The sequence below is a fragment of the Lactuca saligna genome, chromosome 2 (genome assembly GCF_052625555.1).
Source record: "Lactuca saligna cultivar CGN05327 chromosome 2, ASM5262555v1, whole genome shotgun sequence".
Lineage (NCBI taxonomy): Eukaryota > Viridiplantae > Streptophyta > Magnoliopsida > Asterales > Asteraceae > Lactuca > Lactuca saligna.
This window is the reverse complement of record NC_136418.1, coordinates 48,219,083-48,240,638: the sequence shown is the minus strand read 5'-3', so window position 1 is coordinate 48,240,638 and position 21,556 is coordinate 48,219,083.

Sequence of the window (21,556 nt, the reverse complement as noted above, 5' to 3'; positions counted from 1 at the left end):
GTGTGGAATCATTATGCAAGTCCTATTTCGTTGATGATTCCTGGACGTAATCATCCTAAGGGGGAGATAATTGTAACGCCCGTAGATCCTAGTCAATTTAGAGACGATAGACATCAAAAACGAATTTTTGAATAAAGATTATCTAGAATGAATAATCTTAACTAAGTTATAGTATATGTTACAAGGTTTATGTGCATATAAAGAACGCCGGAATCCGAGTTATAACGAAGAAGTTATGACCTGTCGAAGTTTTGCGATAGAACCGACACGACGTTGAATGACGTCAAATGTGAATTTACATTAGAGCGATATCTAGCCTTAACAATCTAAATGAAATCCATAGAGTTTGTTAAACTGTGAGCATGCATAAAAAGAACGTCCAAATCTGACTTCGTATGAGAAAGTTATGATTTTTCTAAGTTTTGACATAGCGGTATGCAACCCGAATACTTGATTTGAGATCGAGCGGTTTTTATCCAAAACAATCTAAATGAGAATCGAAGATCTTGTTGATAGTAGGTCAATGATAAAAAGACAGATGAAAACGAACGTCGGACGAAGAAGTTATGAATTTATAACGGAGTTTTCCTATCCCGGCCTGCTAAAAATAAATAATAAAAATAAATTCAAAATTCGCCGAAGGAGTCTAAAGGAAAATTGTTGAGCGTAGTCTCACCTACGCGTGGATATAAAGAACGTCGAAAACGGAGTTCGTATGAGGAAGATATGAATTTTTGAAGTTTATTAAATAATTGAAATATTAAATTTAATTATAAAATTTCGATATTATCCAAAGGGGGGAGTCAGCGAGCTTATCTAGGTTATGCCCAGCGTAACCTTAATTACGCCCAACATAATTCGGTGGTTCAGCCCCTATAAAAGGGATGCAAGGGAAGCCGAGTTCTTTGCTCATTTCTTCCCTTTCTCTCGCGTTTTTGCATCGTTTTTCGTGCAAAAAATATCCCGAAGCCCTGCTATCATTCCCGAGACCTGAAGCAAGTCACGAAGCCCCAAAGATCCGGAGAAGTGCGATTCCCGAGCCGAAGCTCTGCCCGCGAGAAGCCAATTTTTGTGAAGATCTTCCAGATCTACCGAAGAATACTACTTCTACAAGCCGTAGTGTTGTCCGGTCATCTTTTAATCAAGTGACTGTGTGGTCACTTTCTTCTAACACATAAATATTATGTATTTTCTATGAAATACGTGCTACGTGTATAATATTTTGTTGTTTATTTGAGATGATTGTGGAATGGATGAATTATATAAGTTTTAATGAGTTAAACTATATACGTATTTTGTATCTACAAATATGTTGGGTAGAACATGAGTAGATGAGGTTGTTGGTAGGTAAAGCTGGGTTGGACCATGAGATAAAAGGATAAAAAAGATAAACTTGTTTTAGATTTGGATGTATGGATCAGGTCAGGAGGTTAGTTTTAGATCCGAGAGTATGGATCAAATCAAGAGGTTAGTTTTATATCCAGGAATATGGATTAGGTAAGGATGTAAATTTTAGATCGGAGAGTACGGATAATGTATTTTTGAATTATGTGTTCATACGATAAGCTATCATGTGTATAGTCCCTTTTAGGAACGTGATTTTTATATGTGTATTGATTAAAGTATGTAATATACATATGTATGTAAAGTATTTGTTATTGTCCGAAATACGGGTTAGATATATTTGATAATATACAACGTGCGAGTCAGTTATGGTTCAATATCTGTTCAGATGTGAATATATGATATTATTATTTAAAACTCTATGTAAAGTATACACTGGTTAGCATTACTTAAACGGAATTAATATCGAAAATTGATTATAAGCATTTTAGGCTTGCCTAGGGATGGGTTAAGGCTTAAATAGGGATGTTTAGTTCAATTGAGTTTGGACATTGGGTAGCCTCTTACTAAGGGTATGTGTGTTGTGAGATTGAAGATCGGTGGAGTACGTCCTACGTACAGAAGTACATTTTATCTACGAAGTCTTTTTCAAAGCTCTGTGTCTTAGGTGTTGTTTGTGCTAGGGTACTATTATGTTCTCGGGTACAATTCTTTCGCACACTAGAGTACTATAATGTGCCAGAAGTACTATAATGTACAAAGTCTTTTTGACAATTTTGTGTGTCGGTTACGGGAGCGTACGGGAGTACTCAAGTCGTATTTCCCCATGCTTTTATTTTGAGAGAGCTTTGGAGTCAGCGTTTCTTTTATGAGGTGATCATCCAAGCTTCATATGTCAGCATTTTCTTTCACAAAGTAATTAAGGGAACTTCGTAGACTGCCTAGTAAAGTTTGTCGATAATAGATCACTGCTAGGTATTTCTGGTGTTATATTGCTAGATAGGGTGCGTCTGCAGGTGAAATACCTCATGTATTCAGGCCACTGCTAAGCAAAGTTCGATGCTGGGATAGGTACAGTATGGGGGTATAATACCTCATGATAGTCAGACCACACCTAGGCATTGTTATCTAGATAACTACCCTTGACTTAACTATCTTGTGGTTGTTTCTTTTAGGAACGAATGTTCATGGTGAAACTTATTCCATTCCCCTCAATTGATGTCTTTATTGATCCTCATTTGCTGCCAAGGAATTTCCGAAGTAGCTTCGTCAGTTTGTGATTCATATCGATTCCTTAGGCTAGATTTCGTAAGATCATTGTATAGGATCAGTATGTGGGGATCGATGGAATGCGATATATTGTTTTAGAAATATAATTTAGATGAGTTTATAACATTAGTGGTTTTGTGGGATCGAGATATACTTTATTCTCAGGTTGTTTGAACTAAGAGCTTTCATTCTTTGTGTTCCTTAGATGATTGGGTTCACAAGGGATATTCGAACTAAGTGTTCATTAGATATTTGAACTTAGTGTTGATCTGGAATAATTGAACTAAGTGTTCATTAAGTGTTTGTGAACTAGGTATTCATTGGGTAATATTGGAACTAAGTGTTCATTAGGTGTTCTTAAACTAGGTGTTCTTAAACTAGGTGTTCATTAATTATTGTGAATTGCGTGCTCACCAGAGGTAATCTAAGAACCTTGGCAGCACTAGAAATTGTGCTAGTTCCATAGGGCAATCCATAGGAATGAATGAGAGAAGGGTAATTGGTTCTTAGGATAAATCTTTAAGAAAATAAATGCAGATAATGGGGGTGGGTATTTGAATTCATTGTTTGATAATTTAATATAATAATTATACTATTATGGGTTGAAAACCTTATATGCGCACCACACTCTCAAGCCTGACCCACTCAGTTTTCTTTGCATAATAGGTAATGGCACAAGAGTATAAGTTGGTGGACTTGATGAGAGATTTTGGATTATAAGCCAAAAGTTATGAATAACTGTTGTAAGGTCTATTTTGTTCTGTTTATGCTTTTGGTCTGTATTGAACATGACATCCCGAGATTTTATTATATAATGAAAAGTCATTTCTTTAAAGAAATGCTTTGATAATTTTTATCCTATTTTGGTTTGGGAACAAATTCCGCAACTGTTTTCTTTAAAAGATTGCTCTGATTTTAAAAAACAAAGCATAAAGAAATCATCTTTTCTGACCGTGAAATTGGGGATGTTACATCGGGTGTGTTCTGATGCAACGAGGTAAGGTAATCACCTATGCCTAAAGGTAGCTGACGACACATGAAGTAAGCTACATCGCACAAAATCTTGAGCTAGGAGGAGTTGTGTTTGCTCTAAAGATCTGGAGGCAGTACCTGTATGGTACAAAAATCACGATCTTTATCGACCACAAAAGCTGCAACACATATTCAACCAGAAGGAACTCAATACGAGGCAACGATGGTGGGTCGAGCTACTTAATGACTACGAATGCGAAATTCTTTAGCATCCAGGTAAAGCCAATGTAGTAGCAGACGCCGTAAGTCAGAAAGTATATTCTGGTCAAAGAGTCAAATCATTGACTATGACTATCCATTCGCATCTATCCACACAAATTAAGGAGGCTCAGCTCGAGGCCTTGAAACCAGAAAATGTGGTAGGTGAATCCCTGTGAGGGATGGAGAAGAATCTAGATGTCAAAGGTGGTGGAGCATTGTATCTCATGGACCGGATCTCGACACCTAAACACGTTGGCTTTAGAGACTTCATCATGACCGAGCCGCACAACACTAGATATTCTGTCCACCCGGGTTCCGATAAGATGTATTTGGAATTTTGGATCTTAGAAAGCTATACTGGTGGCCTAACATGAAAGCAGAGATTGTTACCTTCGTGAGTAAATGCCTTACTTGCGCAATGGTTAAGGTCGAATACCAGAAACCATCAGGTTTACTTCAATAACTGGAGATGCCTGAGTGGAAATGGGAGCAAATTACTATGGACTTCATAACCAAGTTGCCCAAGACAACGAGTGGACTTGATACCATTTGAGTCATTGTCGATAGATTGACCAAATCTGCGCATTTCTTACCAATGAAAGAGATTGACAAGATGGAGAAGCTTACAAGAGCTTACATTAGGGAAATAGTATGATTGCATGGTGTCCCAATATCCGTTATCTCTGATAGAGATAATAGGTTCACTTAGAGGTTCTGGAAGTCGCTACAAAGTTCCCTAGGGATGAGGATGAACATGAGTACGACCTACCATCCACAGACCGACGGACAATGTGAGGGAACTATCCAAACACTAGAGGATATGTTGCGAGCCTGTGTGATTGACTTTAGGAAAGCATGGGATACTGTAACATGCATAAAATTCAAGCCAATTTAAACTTTTCAAAAACAACCCTTTAACATTAATTCTTTATCAAAAAGGTTTTCATTACAATTATTATCGGAGTATTCCCAGAACCATATCATAAAACAAGAACATGAGGAGCGGTACGATTACGCCTTCGCCTTGCCACGGTCTCTTGAAGTACCTGAAAACATTAAACCACAATTGCAAGCACTACTAGAAAAAGGCCTTTTACGATGCTCATTATGCATCGTAAAACGCTTAGAAGACGCGCAAATGCACGTCAAGGAAGGCCCTGTCATAAAGAGAGACGGCGCGCTTTTGCGCATCGTCTATAGACGACGCGCATTTACGGCGCACATTTATGAAGCACATTTACGACGCACGGTTATGACACACAATGCGTATCAAGGAAGGTCCTATCATAAATGAAGACGACACACATTTGCGTGTCGTAACCTTACGGCGCGCGTGTTTATGACACGCAATGCGTATCAAGGAAGCCCCTGTCAAGAAAGGCCATGTCATAAATGAAGACGACACACATTTTTGCATATCGTAATTTTAATTTTAATTTTTTAAAATATATATTTATATATTTACTAATTTATAAATTAAATTTGCATTTAATCTCTCATAATAGAAATAAAATACCATATACAAAAAATACAATCCATTGCATAATATAAAATAAAATACCATATACAAAAAATACAATCCATTGCATTTAATCTGTATGTATCACAAAGACACCTGTGTTAAACTTGTTACCATTAAAATCTAATCGTATGGATTGGAGTGTTAAACTTGTTACCATTAACATCTGATTCATAAGTCCTTTCAACAAGATTGTTACCTGCATAAATGAAAACAAACAGGAACATTAACAGCCCAGCTATGAACAATTTCACAAGATGCGCCAAAAATGATGATCATTAATAACTCCTTTCAAGGATTATTTTTTTTGGATAGAAGATTAAACTAAACACAAATCTTAAAGAATCTAAAAAAAGTCAAATGGGAGACTGCTATATATTACTCAACTTTATGATCAATTTGAAGCTTACTCTTGTGGTCTAATAAACTGTGTTTGCAAGTAAAACTTACACATGGTTGCTTTAGCAATTGATTTTGACATGTTATGATAGTTTTTTTTTTTGTTTTGGAAGCAACAATTCATTACCAAATGGGAGACTGTTATATATTGTACATATAATCCTAGTAAATTCTACTAGAAGAGTGCATGTGCAGTTCAATCCTAGACACAAATATCCTAGTATTCATCATATTTTATCTATCTACGATACAAAATAATCAACATCCCATTGAATTTATAACAGGGGTAAAGTCGGAAAAACTTCAACAAACTATACCTATTGTCCCAGATTAGTCAGGAACTTTTTTTTGTCCACTTTAGGTCCTTGAACAAGTATTTTTGTGGCTATAGAAGAGTCAACATTTTGAAGTTGACTTATTTAATATAAAATGTTAATTTAGTGACTTAATAGGCAATAAAAATAGTTTTTTAGCCAAATTAATGAAAATGAGACGTTTGGTTGCTATAGTAGAGCATTGTACTTTCAAATAAATGAAAGCACATTGCTATTTCTTGCATATTACCTACAATATAACAGTGAGTAGGATGCTATACTTACATTGTCATGGACCAACACTTTAATTCCTTCATCAATTATCTCCTTCATTTCAAAGACTTAGCCACCAATAATATTTCAAGCAAATCTGGGTTTTAGGACATGATCAATTACTGTTGTGATAGTTTGAATGAATTTATATGAAAATGATTCAGTAGTTACGTACCTAGATTGTATATGTATAAATCAACAATTATGTTTACCTAAATAACTGGAATACAAAGGACGTGACCTCGCAAAGTGATGATAAGAGAACTAACAACCATCGTTTCTACTACAAACCTCAATAGCATCCCAAAGGCAGTTAGAGTCACGCCACAATTAATTATCTTGGGTTGTAATATCAAGTAAAGTTAGTAAAATAGTTCATATAGAGTACTTAAAAGGGTAAAAATGGAATTAATTTATTTATATTATAAAAAATTAATAATCACCTTATGCAAAGCTTCAACTAAAGTTGTTTTATATAAAGCTTCAACTTTGTAAAATAGTTTATATAAAGTTGTTGTATATAAGATCCATCACGACCCTGTGCAAGCCCTTTCTCTATAGCTAATTTAGCATATCTTAAAAGTATAGGATTTGCTAAAAAAGAATAAATAAATAAATAAGCATTTTTTATTAAAATTTGTAATGTTTTTTGTGAACGGGATAGACAATAAACAATTAAATCAGAAACAAAAACTTTTCGAACTTCTTCATGAAAGTGCCATCTTGATCACCCATCTCCTATCATAAATAAAAAAAGCGTTATTGAAAGATGGAGAAGATAAATAGAAACATCAGTTATTTTCTCCCAATAGAAGGGAAGAAGCTAAGTAAGAGCTACCATCCAAAATGTTACCTATAGCTCCAAGCTTGCTAGCTTCCTGGTGAATATGAAAGAACAAAACTTTAAAGTCACAACTCATCTTAACCATCTTTTTAAACTTGGGAGTTGGGATTTTTTAATTAAATAAAATTTTTATGTTTAATATAAACAAAGTGTGTTCAAGCCCATAAAAAACATGCGCCCATCTAAAAATTCCATAAAATGTGTAAAAAATCTCAGATTCTTTAGTGTGTATGGACTATGGACTATAACATGGTATAAAATCGCATTATGGCCTTATAATTAAAGAGGTTACTCATACCTATAATGGGTAAAAAAATTAAAGTAAAACGCCCTAACAGCTTGGCTTTAATATTAGGTACACAGGGACATTTTTGTCCACAAAAAAAGTCTTATGATATGAAGGACTAACAGCAATAGCCTCTAATAGAGCATTCAATGAGCTTTAACTTTTCTTCTCATCTTCCGATGGAAAGCTGATAGCTTTATAACATTCTAACATTTCTACAAGGTTTGCCAACATATATAAAACATAATTTTAATCGAAATTAATGTTTAATTATAAAACCAAAATTAAGGTACTAAAATATTTATTCTTACCTTGCTTATTAGCCATGTCAAAGAAATCTTGAAGCGTCAACGCCCTTTTGTAGTACATCATTTCTCTAACTAAACTGGTGGATAAAGGAAAATGTGGTGTTTTACCTAGTGTGCCTATCAGATCCCACCACAACAGCTTCGCCAAGTTAATAGTCCTCCTCGACTACCACCTCTTGGATAAAACTGAAATAACACAACAAAATCTCCATAACACAAAATCCAAAAGAAAGCTCTGCATTTAAGCAGTACAGACACCAGCATCTAAATCTGTAAAAACCAACCGCTTGGGAAAAAAATTAAAAAAAAAAAAAATACGACACAACTTTTAATATAAAAAAAAAAAGAAAAACTTGTGAACAAACAAGCAAAAACTGATAAGCGTGACTACCTTAAATCCCTAATGAACAAGAAAAAAGACACGAGGTTACAAGCTGAGTGTAAATTTAAGAATTTACCCCTTCTGGATATATCACTTGGCTTTTTTCATGAGTGTTTTGGTTCTATATTCACTATCATCATGAATAAAGCTCCACCAGATATAAGAAACAGGAACCACAATGGCATGTGAAATAGCATGGGCATCAAAAAAACCCTTGTAGGGTGGAAAATCATAAATTTGAAATAAAATAGTTAATCCTTCACCAATTTTCACAACCTAAATCTTCCATTCAGATGGATGATTCGAAATTCCAGCCCATACCCCCCAAATCAGTACCTTTGCTACTCCCATTATAGTAAAAGCCTTCATATTTAAATCTATATATAAGAGGTTTAAAAGGTCAACAAGCTTAAAAAGGTCTTTTCCTTTTTGTATTATGAGGGGAAATGAACTCTTACCATAGTCAAATTGGTAGCATTTTAAATAAAGAATGAAGGGTAAAGTGGTCATTACATAGATTCAGATAGTTCAACAGCAATATTAAGAGAAGAGAGTGCCACAGACACAGCTTCCTGAAATCTAGATTCAAGAATCAAGAATGAATAATTATCAAAGAGTTGATGTAATGCAGAAGAATTTGATGCACCTCAATCCTAAAGGCACGTCTGAGTGGCCATTTTCCATGATATTTGAAAGTTGTATCGCCAGCTGTCTGTCTTTCTTCTTCCGTAAGAAGCATACATTGGAATCTGCAACCACTAAGACAATCCCGTTTTATCCATTTTATGTATAGTGGCTCTTGTAGATACCATGAATCCTCACCAATCAGGCATTTAACTTGAATGATATTCCATATATTATTTTAGTTATATTTAACGAATTTATTTTTAATAAAATAAGAAACTGAACATAAAAGTTGTTTAAAATCCAAGTAAATCATCATAACTATGATATTTTTATTACTTTTATTTTAAAAAAATGTCATTAAAAATTACACACATAGAAATGTAGTATTTTTGCAATTTTGCATTCCATTCCATGATTAACTTAATCAAAGGTAAGGTATGAGCATAGTTCCACCACCAACTGTAAATTGAGAAAATAAATATGAATAAAGCTTTCAAACCTTCAATCGAGTTGTTCATACATAAAAAGGTTTTTATAGTATTTTGCACCCAAACCTTAGTTGAATTGTACTTACATGGTACTAGTTAAGAAGATGGATCAACTTTTTAACGACAAAAATGCAGGGGATGTAGCTGAGAAGGTAAGCCCGAGTAGCAGTTCAAATAACACAAGCAAGACTACTACAAAAACAGTAAACTGTAACATAGATAGGTCAAAATTGAACTTCTGAAACGTTTCATCCTGCAAACTATAACATAGATAGGTCAAAATCTTACCTACATCAAATTTAAGGTTGCCTTGTTAGAGAGAACGACTAGAATAGATTTCCCTTTTTAACCATAACACGTTTCATCCGCATTGTTAATGATCACATCTGAACAGGTGATTCTTCAGAGGTTAATTCATGTCTCACAATAACACATAAAAGAACAGTACATGAAATCTACCTCAACGTTATTGCTATTGTACATTACACTTCAGATTTAATAAAAACACGTGTAGTTCGTTGCTCAAAATATATAAGATAGCATTAAAACACAAGAGTCACTCATTGGGGAATTTTATCAAATAGTTGGTGTTCACCACAAAGTATCCCTAAACAGGCAGTGATTAATTATTCAAAGACTACCAGGTTGTTGTCTTATATAGTAACAAAGCAACCAAAAATAACAAGTAGTAGCCCAAGTTGTAGGAGCGTAGAGAAATAAAACATCTATTGTGTTTAGAAGATTCAAAAGATTTAGAAACAGCTTAATTCAGAAAAAAAAAAAAAAAAAGTATTTACTGATGACTATACTAAGATTTGATTACTCACCTGTATATATAAATGCCTGATGGTTCCATCATTGGCAGTGGGTAACAAGTTCACGAAATCAACCACTTTGTAGTCATGAAACCTTGTGGTGAGATTCTTGAGGGTTTAAACGACCGTTGTAGGCTTGAGAGTAACGAAGTCGCAGGTTTGTGTTGCCGTACTGGGAATCCGTAGCCAACCTAGGTGAAGGAGTAAGACGATTTAATAAGATAATTCTAAAATAGGAGATAGAAACCTAAATTCCCTTTTAGGTTTTGAAAACATGAATTCAAGGAGAGGAGGAAACGTTTTTGGGCTTAGAATCCCTAGTTCTGCATCATAGAGCCCTCGATCGTAATGATTTTGTAAGGTCTATTTTTGGGAGCAAAAAAGCCTCAATCTCAACAGTCTTATTCCGCCTTAGGATTTGGCGAAGGTGAAAGCTAAATTCTATCATCTCCATTCCATACAATTTCAACCCTTTGTAATAGCCTCTTCAGTTGTTCTATTATGTCTCGAACCCGTCGATCACCACTAAAAACCCTAGCACGTACTAAGTCGATAGAAAAATGAGAGAATCGGAATTTTAGGAGAAAATAAAAGACCTCCCGCTACCTACTAAGAAGAAAGACGCACGTTAGGGTTCTTCGTTTTGTGTTGTTTTGATTTATCTATGGGAAATCAGAAACAAACGAGAATCAAGCTTTGCATTCCACACTTCATAGCGATAACTCATGTAATTCACAGAGCTTCGTTAAGCCAAACCATGGAAAAGAGAAAAGTAGAAACGAAGGAAGATGAGAACAAAGCGGGGTTTTCTAACTTTTTGGGACTTCGTTCCCGCTTAGCTATTAAAGGTCGGAAAACGCGCGTTCCATTAAAACTTATAAAGCGACATCCTTAAACGATACACATTTTACTATAGGTGTCCACCATGTGTTTTTCATTTTTTATTTAGACACTAATTTAAGGGCACGCAATAATGCGTGACATAAATCCTTAAATTTTTTGAAGAGATGACACTTTTTTAATGTCACACACTTTTACGTAACATAAATCAAGGAGTGTCGTGGTTTGCGCGTCGTAAAGGGGACTTTTTCTTGTAGTGAAGCCCGAAAGCTTAGTCAGATACCCCCAGAATACCAACCACATATACCATACACATAACATATCATAACATAACAGAACAGCCATGCACTTTGGGTTTACTATGTCACTGGTCCGCCGCACTGGGCCTTCAGTCCACGTGGTCCAACCTCCGAGTCTAACCATATCCATTGAGTCTAAAATGTGGTTGGTCTGCTCGAACTAGGCCTTCAACCCACCTGGTCCACTCTCTGAGTCTACATTATGACTGGTCCGCCCGCACCGGGCCTTCAGTCGGCCTGGTCCACTCTCCGAGCCTTGACACGTCTGGTCCGCCATCGTGGGGCCTATAGCCTATCCGAACCGCTCGCTGGGCCATCAGAACATCCGGTCCGCCCTGGGTATGTTGGCCTACAGCACAAAGCATGATCTGCCTCAACCCAACCCCGGCCAACCAACCATGTGCACATAAACATCTAACCATATAACAATTAATCATAAATCAACCGATCTAGCAAATCATATACACAACATACTCTAAACAAGATACCAACATAACCGGTCACTAATATAGCACCATCCTATGTACCGGGATACCGACCTTAACCAGGTCTCTAAAATATACCATCCTAACTACCAGGATGCAAACATAGAAAAGCAATAAGATAACAACAATACCCGGATTAGAATCCGATAAAGGGTCGGCCTTGGTGCCTTAGACCCTGTGGATATAGTGAGGATAACTCACCTCGCAACTGTTGACTGAAAAGATAAGATCACGCTGCTCCAACCTCCGACACGAACTCCACCACTGATAATACCAAAAGACTGAACTCAATAAATACCAATAATTACCAAATGACCCATGGAAGTCAACTGATCAACTCTTGGTCAAAGTCAAAGTCCTCAGTCAAAGTCAAACTTCCTGATTGACTCTACTCTCCGAGTCAGCCCGCTGACTCGTTGAGTCCCTATGCTCTGAAAACTCCCATATCGCGACCCAACTCGCCGAGTCACCCCAAGACTCGCCGTGTCCCACGAACTCTGAGTCACCTCCTGCTCAAGTCACCCAGTCGTCCCTCGACACTTCGCGACTAAACTCGCCGAGTCTAAGAACATATTCGCCGAGTCCAAGGCAATCTTCAACAGACTCGCCGAGTTGTCCTTCCAACTCGTCGAGTTCCTGCCTTTCTTCATCCAACTCGCCGAGTACACCCATGTAACTCGCCGAGTACGTCTAGTTCTTAATCCATACAGTGGCTTTCAAGCCATGCAGTGACTCCAATCCATATATCCAACCTCCTACAACCTTCCCCACATGTAAAGGTGCAAAGTTTACGTGAAACCATGGGGAAATAAGCCCAAAATACTCTAGGGCTAAGGCTTAAGGCAAAGGGACTTCACCAACCACTCTAGGATAGCACCTTTACAACAACTAGAATCATTACAAGCTTGGATCTGAAGTTTCAACTTCAGATCTAGCTTCTAAACTCAAAATTGATTCTACTCAAGCCATAATCCCCAAAATATTAACCAATAATGAATCTAGAAGAAGGAAACTCAAGGTAACAGATTGTTACCTCAGATATCCAGATGCTAGCCTCTTGATCTTCAACCTTCTTCTTCACAATTTCTCTTCCCAAGCTCTAATTGTGGAGGTTATACACGATTAAGGGTTTTCTGGGTATTGGAAGGTAACAAGGAGGCTGAGGGTGGGTTATAATGTCCTTTATAGAGGGAAAAACCCCGAAAACTAGGGTTCTCTTCACCCAGCACCAACTCGCCGAGTCACTCATCCGACTCGCCGAGTTGGTCACTTAACAGATGACCAGATTCACGACCCGACTCGCCGAGTCTACCCATTGACTTTCCGAGTCGGTCTTCCATATTTACACTAAGCACCGTGAACTTTTCTCTTCTGAACTCGAGGTGTTACAATTCTCCCCCACTTAAATTAGGCTTCATCCTCGAAGCCTGCTGTAGCACACAAATCCAATAACCATAACCCCACACTGCAACCTCGGATATCTACCGAATCAAATGCTTCCAATCACTGTTATCATCCCAAAAATGATCCAAATCCTTGCTTATCGATTCATACCAACTATCTCAAGCCGATCACTGCCTCTTTCCTCTGATAGCGACACTTATCACTCTTGATCTCCATATACACTTGCCTCTCGCAAGACTAGATAATACCTTGAACCATCAAGTTCTAACCGGGTACTCACTACTACCAACTGTTATCCCATGCATCGATTAACACAACCTTATCAGGTTCACAGGATGATACATCCTTCAGATCCTGAGCACTCTCATGAGCTCTCTTCCGCAATTGCATAAATGTGCTGACCCTGCTCTAGCATCCTCGGGTTGGGAACCCAACACACTGACGGTACCTCCAGACATCCCTTAGGATGAACTTCCACTACATACATAACCTCCTTATCATAATCATATTGAGAATCCAAGATTCCACCCTTGCATCCCTTCTGAACTCCTCTAGTTCTTTATCACCAGAAATCTTACCGCACCCTTAACAGACACTCATCCCGAATGTGTTTCCATACCACTGGTACAAACCCAGTACCTACTACCAATAGCTGAAGCACTGACAATAATCCACTTATTCCACTTCCTCCTCTTTTTAAGTATCCACGCTCCTTCTGGAGCTACATGCCCTTCCTTTCCAGGAGATCCACTCATTCACCCTTGTCGTAGCAGCACGTGCTACTAAGCTACACTTCACTTTACATTATCCATGTAGAGCAACCGCTACCCTCAAATTTCCATATATTCTGAATTTGCTCGCAAGGACTCTTGGTTCCATGCACTACTTCCCACAACATGATCAGTACTTAGTGCCAGACCATATCAATTATCACCCTTGGCGATGCATTTCCTCAATCTCCTCATACCCGATCCACTAACACTTACATAGTCTTCAGCATGATCAGAACGCCTTACCAAGCCTTCAGCCTATCTGGACCACTCTTGGAACCTTCACCATGTCAGGACCGCCCTCCTGGGCCTTCAGCCTGTCTATACCATTCTCCGAGCCTTCGGTCTGACTGATACGCCCACAAGCCTTCAGTCTCCCCGGACTGCTTAGACTATCGTATATCATCTCGAACTATCCTTCCTGGGAATCTCTCTTAAACATACTGTCCTAGCCCACAAGGGGTTCCGAACTCTAACTCCATTCTGATCCCGGAATCATTTCCATGGCGTAAACCTAGGCCTAACATCAAACACCATCTACCCTGAGTCCATGGTCTGCTCCCTGCCCGTACTAGTGTGCCACTTACTCATACCAGCCCACACTCTTGGTTGACTGAAACACCGCTGACTTCCAGATAGCTAATCAAACTCAAATACTTGTCGATACTCCTAAGAATTTTCCAATTCTCCCCCACTAAGAACACTAACCTCCAAATGCAGGTGACTCATCAGGCCTAGAACAATCATCTATATCCCATACCTTCCTTGTCATGACCCAACTCGCCAAGTCGCCCCAAGACTCGCCGAGTCCCACGAACTTTGAGTCACCTCCTGCTCAACTCACCAAGTCGTCCCTCGACTCACCGATTCACAACGCAACTAAAACGGTTAGGACTTCACGACTAGACTAGCCGAGTCCAAGGCAATCTTCAACAAACTCGCCGAGTTGTTCTTCCAACTTGTCGAGCTCCTTCCTTTCTTTACCCAACTCGCTGAGTACACCCATGTGACTCGCCGAGTACCTCTAGTTCTTAATCCATACAGTGGCTTTCAAGCTATGCGGTGACTCCAATCCATAGATCCAACCTCCTACAAGCTTCCTCACACGTAAAGGTGCAAAATTTACATGAAACCATGGGGAAATAAGCCCAAAATACTCTAGGGTTAAGGCTTAAGGCAAAGGGACTTCACCAACCACTCTAGGACAAAACCTTTAAAACAAATAGGATCATTACAAGCATGGATCTGAAGTTTCAACTTACGATCTAGCTTCTAAACTCAAAATTGATTCTACTCAAGCCATAACCCCCAAAATATTAACCAAGAATGAATCTAGAAGTAGGAAACTCAAGGTAACAGAATGTTACCTCAGAAATGATCTAAAGGAGGAGTAGATCGCTGATCTACAATGATATCCAGATGCTAGCCTCTTGATCTTCAACCTTCTTGTGCTTAATTTCTCTTCTCAAGCTCTAATTCTTCATCAATGGATGTTATACACGATTTAAGGATTTTCTGGGTATTGGAAGGTAACAAATAGGCTTAGGGTGGGTTATAATGTCCTTTATATAGAGCAAAACCCCAAAAATTAGGGTTCTATCCACCCATCACCAACTCGCCGAGTCACTCCTCCGACTCGCCAAGTTGGTCACTTAACACATGACCAGATTCGCGACCTGACTCGTCGAGTCTACCCATTGACTCGCCGAGTCGGTCTTCCATATTTACACTAACCACCCTGAACTTTGCTCTTCTGAACTTGGGGTGTTATAGATACCCATTTACCCCTTGTCGATTTCTCCTATAACAATAGTTATCAGACGAGCATAAAGGCTACTCCATTTGAAGCCCTCTATGACTGAAACTACAGATCCCTTCTGTGCTAGGCTGAGATGGGTGACATATAGTTAGCTAAAGGATGAGTTTCTGATAGCGCTCTCACAGGTCTGGAGATCATTCAGGAAATGACTAAGAAAATCGTTCAAATTCGGTAACGATTGAAAGCCTCTAGAGCCTAACAGAAAAGCTATGCAGAAAAACGAAGGAAACCTTTGGAATTCTAGGTGGGAGGTCGCGTTCTTTTGAAAGTCTTGTTGGGTTTTGAGCATTCTAACACTCCTATGGTGTACATGCAACCCTAGAAACCTTGGATCTATGTTTGACTAAGATACATGCAAAATGATTTCCAAGGTTCATAATCCTATCTAGCATACATGGGGATCTTTTATTCTAATAGTTAGTAAGAATTACATACCTCTTTGTAGCTTGGATTCCTTTAAAAGCTTGTGAGCCTAGCACCTCAAGTGTGATGCCTCAAATGCTTCACACAACACCAAGTACACTTGGAATAAACACTTAAGAGAATACAAATTCTTAGCATTTTTTTCTATCCCTCTTTTATTCACTCTAATTGCCGAAAATGGTGAATACTAGCTTCTTTATATAGTATGTTACAATTAGGGTTACACCATGTAAACCCTAATTGTCATGACCTTTCATTTCCATGACCCATGGATTATGTAACCCCCATGGAGCATCTTATGGGATTAACCCAACTTGATAATTCATGGAGCCTTGGCCCACTATATAAGTTATGGATGATTGACACAATCAACGCATATATTTAATTAGTCTTCTTTTGATCACGTAATTAATTCTAAATTAATTATTGATCAATACTAACTAAATAATATTATTCTTATTTTTAATATATTAGAAATTATAATATATTAATAAACCATAAGTGTCTTATTTCTCTCATTTAGTCTATCCAAGTGCATGATGTCATGCAACCCAAATGGACCACGCCGGGTCGGGTCAAGTACATACCAACTATAGTTATTGACTTAGACACTATATCCAATAAGTCTCACCCTGGAAGGGCTTGATACGCTTCGGAAAGAGTGGAAAGCTAAATCCAAGATACATAGGGCCTTTCAAGATCCTTGATAGAATTGGCCCTGTAGCTTACAAACTCAACCTACCGCACGAACTCAGTAACATACATTCTACATTCCACGTCTCGAACTAGAAAAAGTGTTTGTCCAACGAGACTCTTGTAATTCCACTTGGCAAGATAGAGATCAATGAGAGCCTTAACTTCGTGGAAGAACCTGTAGAGATCAAGGACCGTGAGGTCAAGCGGATGAAGCAAAGCCGCATCCCGATAGTGAAGGTTTGCTGGAACGCCAAGTGAGGACGGGGATTCACTTGGGAGCACGTGGATCAAATGAAATTGAAATATCATTATTTTTTCCCTTCGTTATATGTAACTACTTTATTGCTTAAACTCTAATTTTAGGACGAAATTCCCTCTAACGGGGAAATGACGTAACAACCCGAAATTTCCATTTGTACAAACCCTGTAGACAAGCACTTCAAATAAAAGTCAAACTCATTTTTGCTAATTTTTAGCCTGTTTAAAGTCCGTTTGGATGTTTTTAATATTAATTCTTGAAGTAAACAAATAAAAGGAACTATTTTCTAAGATTATGGTGTAGCAATAAAAGAATTAACACCTGAATTAGGTGTTCACGGCCAAACATTAGGAGTTTGGGCCATGAGCCTCTCTTGGCCGTGAACTCATACTTAAAGCATGAGTTTACTCCTCACTTCCTCACTTCTCACTTCCAAGCTTAAGAACACCTACATTTCTCTCTCAAGTATCATAACATCTTTCTTCCAATCTTCCGAAAATGTAAGTTTTTCTTCTCTTGATTTGTTATTATAACACTTCATCTAGTAGTTATACATAATTTCATCCATGAAATCTTCTCTCTTTCATAGATCTTCATGTGTTCTTCAAAACGCCAAGAAAACCAAGAACACACACTAGTGTTCTTGTACCTTAAACAATCTTACAAGATCCATATAAGTAAGTACACTCCTCCTAACTAGTTATATGCTTAGATTACTTGTTAAACCATTGAAAAACACCAAGAATGCCCAAGAACACATGGGTTTATGGCCAAGGCAATTTCCTTGGGACGTAAACACCATTAGGTGGTGCATATGTGCCACCATTACTTCCTAAGGCTTGGATATTGGACTAGAACCCTTCATAATTGAGCTTATGACCTTTAACTACGAAATGGTAGGAGTTACCATGGGTTTACGGTCGTAGACCCACTAGGTTCGTAAACCCTAGGCCGTAAACTCCATGGGAATTGGTCCTTGGACCGTAAACTCAAAATCAAAGCAATACAACCTCTAGATGCAACCCTATGAAAATATCACACTTGAATCAAAGTGTTTTCCACATTTTCGGGTGTTTATACTTGCTTAATTGGTGTTATAATTACTAATTAGATACATATATTTGTCTTTATTTGTTAAATAGTGTAAGTCCCTAAAATTGCTTGTGTATCAATAAGATCCAATTGATGGTGTGGAATCCCAATCAATTGGATGATGTTAGATAAAAATGGAAGAGAATGAGATGAACAAGATGATGAATCTATGATGTATTAATGAAATTGAGTGATGCTCCTTACAATAGATTCTCTCTCACACACACTTCTCTCTAACTTTCTCTCTCTACAAGATGCTCTCTTCTTCTACCGTACACCCCCACATGCACTCCTCTGTTTATATGGACCTCCATCCATACACATATGTACAGCCGCACACTCTAAGTACGACTGTACACAGGGTTTGCGGCCGTACACACATGTACGGACGTACACACAAACCGCAAACACATAAAAAATTACATAAAAATATATTTTCCTAGAAATGCAAAAGTATAAACAATATTTTTGACCCAACAATCTCCCCCTTGGTTTATTGCTTTCTTTTCTAAATGACCCAACAAGCTCCCCGTAAAAATTAGTTGGCGTTTCCTGTCAATCTTCAATGACATCTTTGGCTTCAACTTAATCTTCAAATTTCTTCACAGCATCAAGATGAACATATGAATCTTCAATAAATGAATTCATCCTGAGCGGTTGAGTATTTCTTCAAAATTTGACATTGAACGCACATTGGGTGAGGAGGCTTGATGTAATGATTCTTGAAAGATAGTGCTTTCAGCTTGAGAATCTTCAGAGAGAACAACGAAGAGAAATAATCTACTAGATCACTTCAGCGGGTTTAAGATAGCAGCAGACCGATTGAGGAGGCTTCAATGCAATCCGTCACATAATCTTCAATTTCAGCTTCACCTTGCTTCTGGGGTTGAAGGATGGAATGTCGAAAGAATAATCTTCATTTCTTACTCCTTCGAATGCGAATTCTTCGATGCTCACAGATGAAGCCTTGGCTCAGAAATCTTCAACACAAACTCCATGAGTCTTATCTATACCTGAAATCACTTTTCAAGACAAAACAAAACTAAAAGAAAAATTATGAGACAAAAAAAATATTTTTGGATTTTTTTTTATATTTTCTGGAAAAATAAAAACGGAACCAAAAATATTTTTGGATTTTTTGATTTTTCTGAACAAGAAATAACACTATTTTTGGATTTTAATTTTCTAATTTTTTTTTATTTTTTGAATTATTTTTAATTCTCCCAGTAAAATTTGTGCATAGAGGAAAACTATGAAGAAATTTAACAACAATAAAATGATATCTAAATTTAAGAATGATTTCGGATCAAAGTTTTTAGACAACCTTTATCCGCTTGTCGGTACCTTCCATTTTCACATCTTTTTTTGGTCGATCACCATTATTGTTGTCCACTTAAACACGAAAAATTGTTAAAAAATTAGGACATACTATAAGTGATAAGGCAATGTGATCCTAAGTTCCTAGATAGTATATCTTATCCTAAGTTTCTAGATACTATATCTTAAGGACCATTCAGCTGATCACGACCAGGGATATTGGTGTCCACCTAAATTGAGCAACGAGATCTATAGACAATCTTTGAGTGTTCAATTTTAATTGTACTGGAACATGTTTTGCGCTTCCTGATATGCCCCAGTAATCAAGGACTTCCAGAGTACTCCTTACATTGGGTGAGCAGACAATCATTAGGAGAGAAGATAGATTAAGATTATTATCACTTATTGCTTTAGAGGGATTGAGAAGTAGAAGGTTGCATATGCTGTGTACCAGGTCAGATTGTTAGTCATGCAAAGCAGACAACATATGGCTAACAGATAAGAAGAATTTCATATATATATATATATATATATATATATATATATATATATATATACATATATATATATATATGCAGAGAAATAGAGTTGCATATGTTACAGTCCAGGTCGGATCTCTTCCAATCATGCAGAGGAGGCAACATATGACTAACAGTAAGAAAGAAAGAAAATGATTTTCTATAGACCTAATTCATCGGAATTTACCAGTCGCCCCATCAATACCGGAATTAAGGACAGAATCCGCACATCGAGGAAAAGTCAAACCACGGTTCCAGATACGGGTTCATTTAATGTGACGAGAGGATTCCCATATATATCTCTCTGCTCAACCTATCCAAGCATCGTATTGTAAGGCTAAACAGAACTAACTAGTTCAAGATTTATCATGTCTCTAGATTCCTTAAGTTCATCTGCACCTACTCAAGTTTGTTAAATTCTTCGTGCCTACTGACGTATCAAACCAGAGCATATACCCTTGAACTTTGGGTACGTTACGCAGACTCAGATTGCCCGGTAGCACTCACTTCCCAAAACATCTCCCTCAAGCACATTCCATAACCAACATATTATTATTTTTTTTATTTTTTTATTTTTTAAAATTTTAAAATTTTTGTTTTATTTTTATTTCTCCCCCTAATTTTGTGCATAGGAGAGAAACGAAAGTAAATGCGCAAATTTAAACTATCCTAAAACTAAAATTTGTCTTTAAAGCGAACCAGCTTAAGAAAAACTCATGAGTATAGAGAAGAAAACTCAAATCGTAAGTCACTGATTGAATTTGCATCCAGAAGGTCTGAGAATAGCACGCAGAATCTCAAAACATATCTGAAAATTCTTCATGTCATTAAGCACAAACCCCGTGAGTGATCATTTCCCTTCTTCCCTTCCCGCAAGGATACATACTCTAAAAAATGTTTTGAGTGTTGTACAGTTGAGAGATGCCTCCTATCATGTGCCTGGAGCAACCACTATCAACAAGCTAAAGTCTGATGATATGCCTCCATGGCTCCTCCATCACAGAGCGGGATCAGTTGGTCTTTGGAACCCAGTCCATTTTGAAATTGGGTCGACCTTTGTCATCCTTGTACGATACTCTCTCCCATGACATATCCTGCTTATCACAAACAAAAGATGTAGAAATATTAGAATCGTTATAAGATTTGGGAGAGTGAGCCTTTGGAACCCATTTGTAGTTGGGTTTAACCCATTTCTTTTTCGATCTGATGTGTGGCTCAGTACTTTCTTTTGATCTTGATGTCAGCCATTGAGATGACTTTGATTTTGGCTTCACGGGAGCATGTCTTGGATTTGACTTCTTGGCCGACATTCCCTTCTTGACCTTGGGAGTTGGTTTCTTGGCCGTGGGAGTCGAATTTTTGCCCTTCGTGGCATTCCAATCACCATGGTCTGAACGTGACCTTGAGGGGTTTCTTTTGAAGTATCTCCCTCTTGGCGTGTTCTGCTACCCTTGTGCATAGTAGGGAATGTATGCGCGATTTGGACAATTTCTGGCAATGTGTCCATGTGTTCCACAGTGAAAACATGTCTTT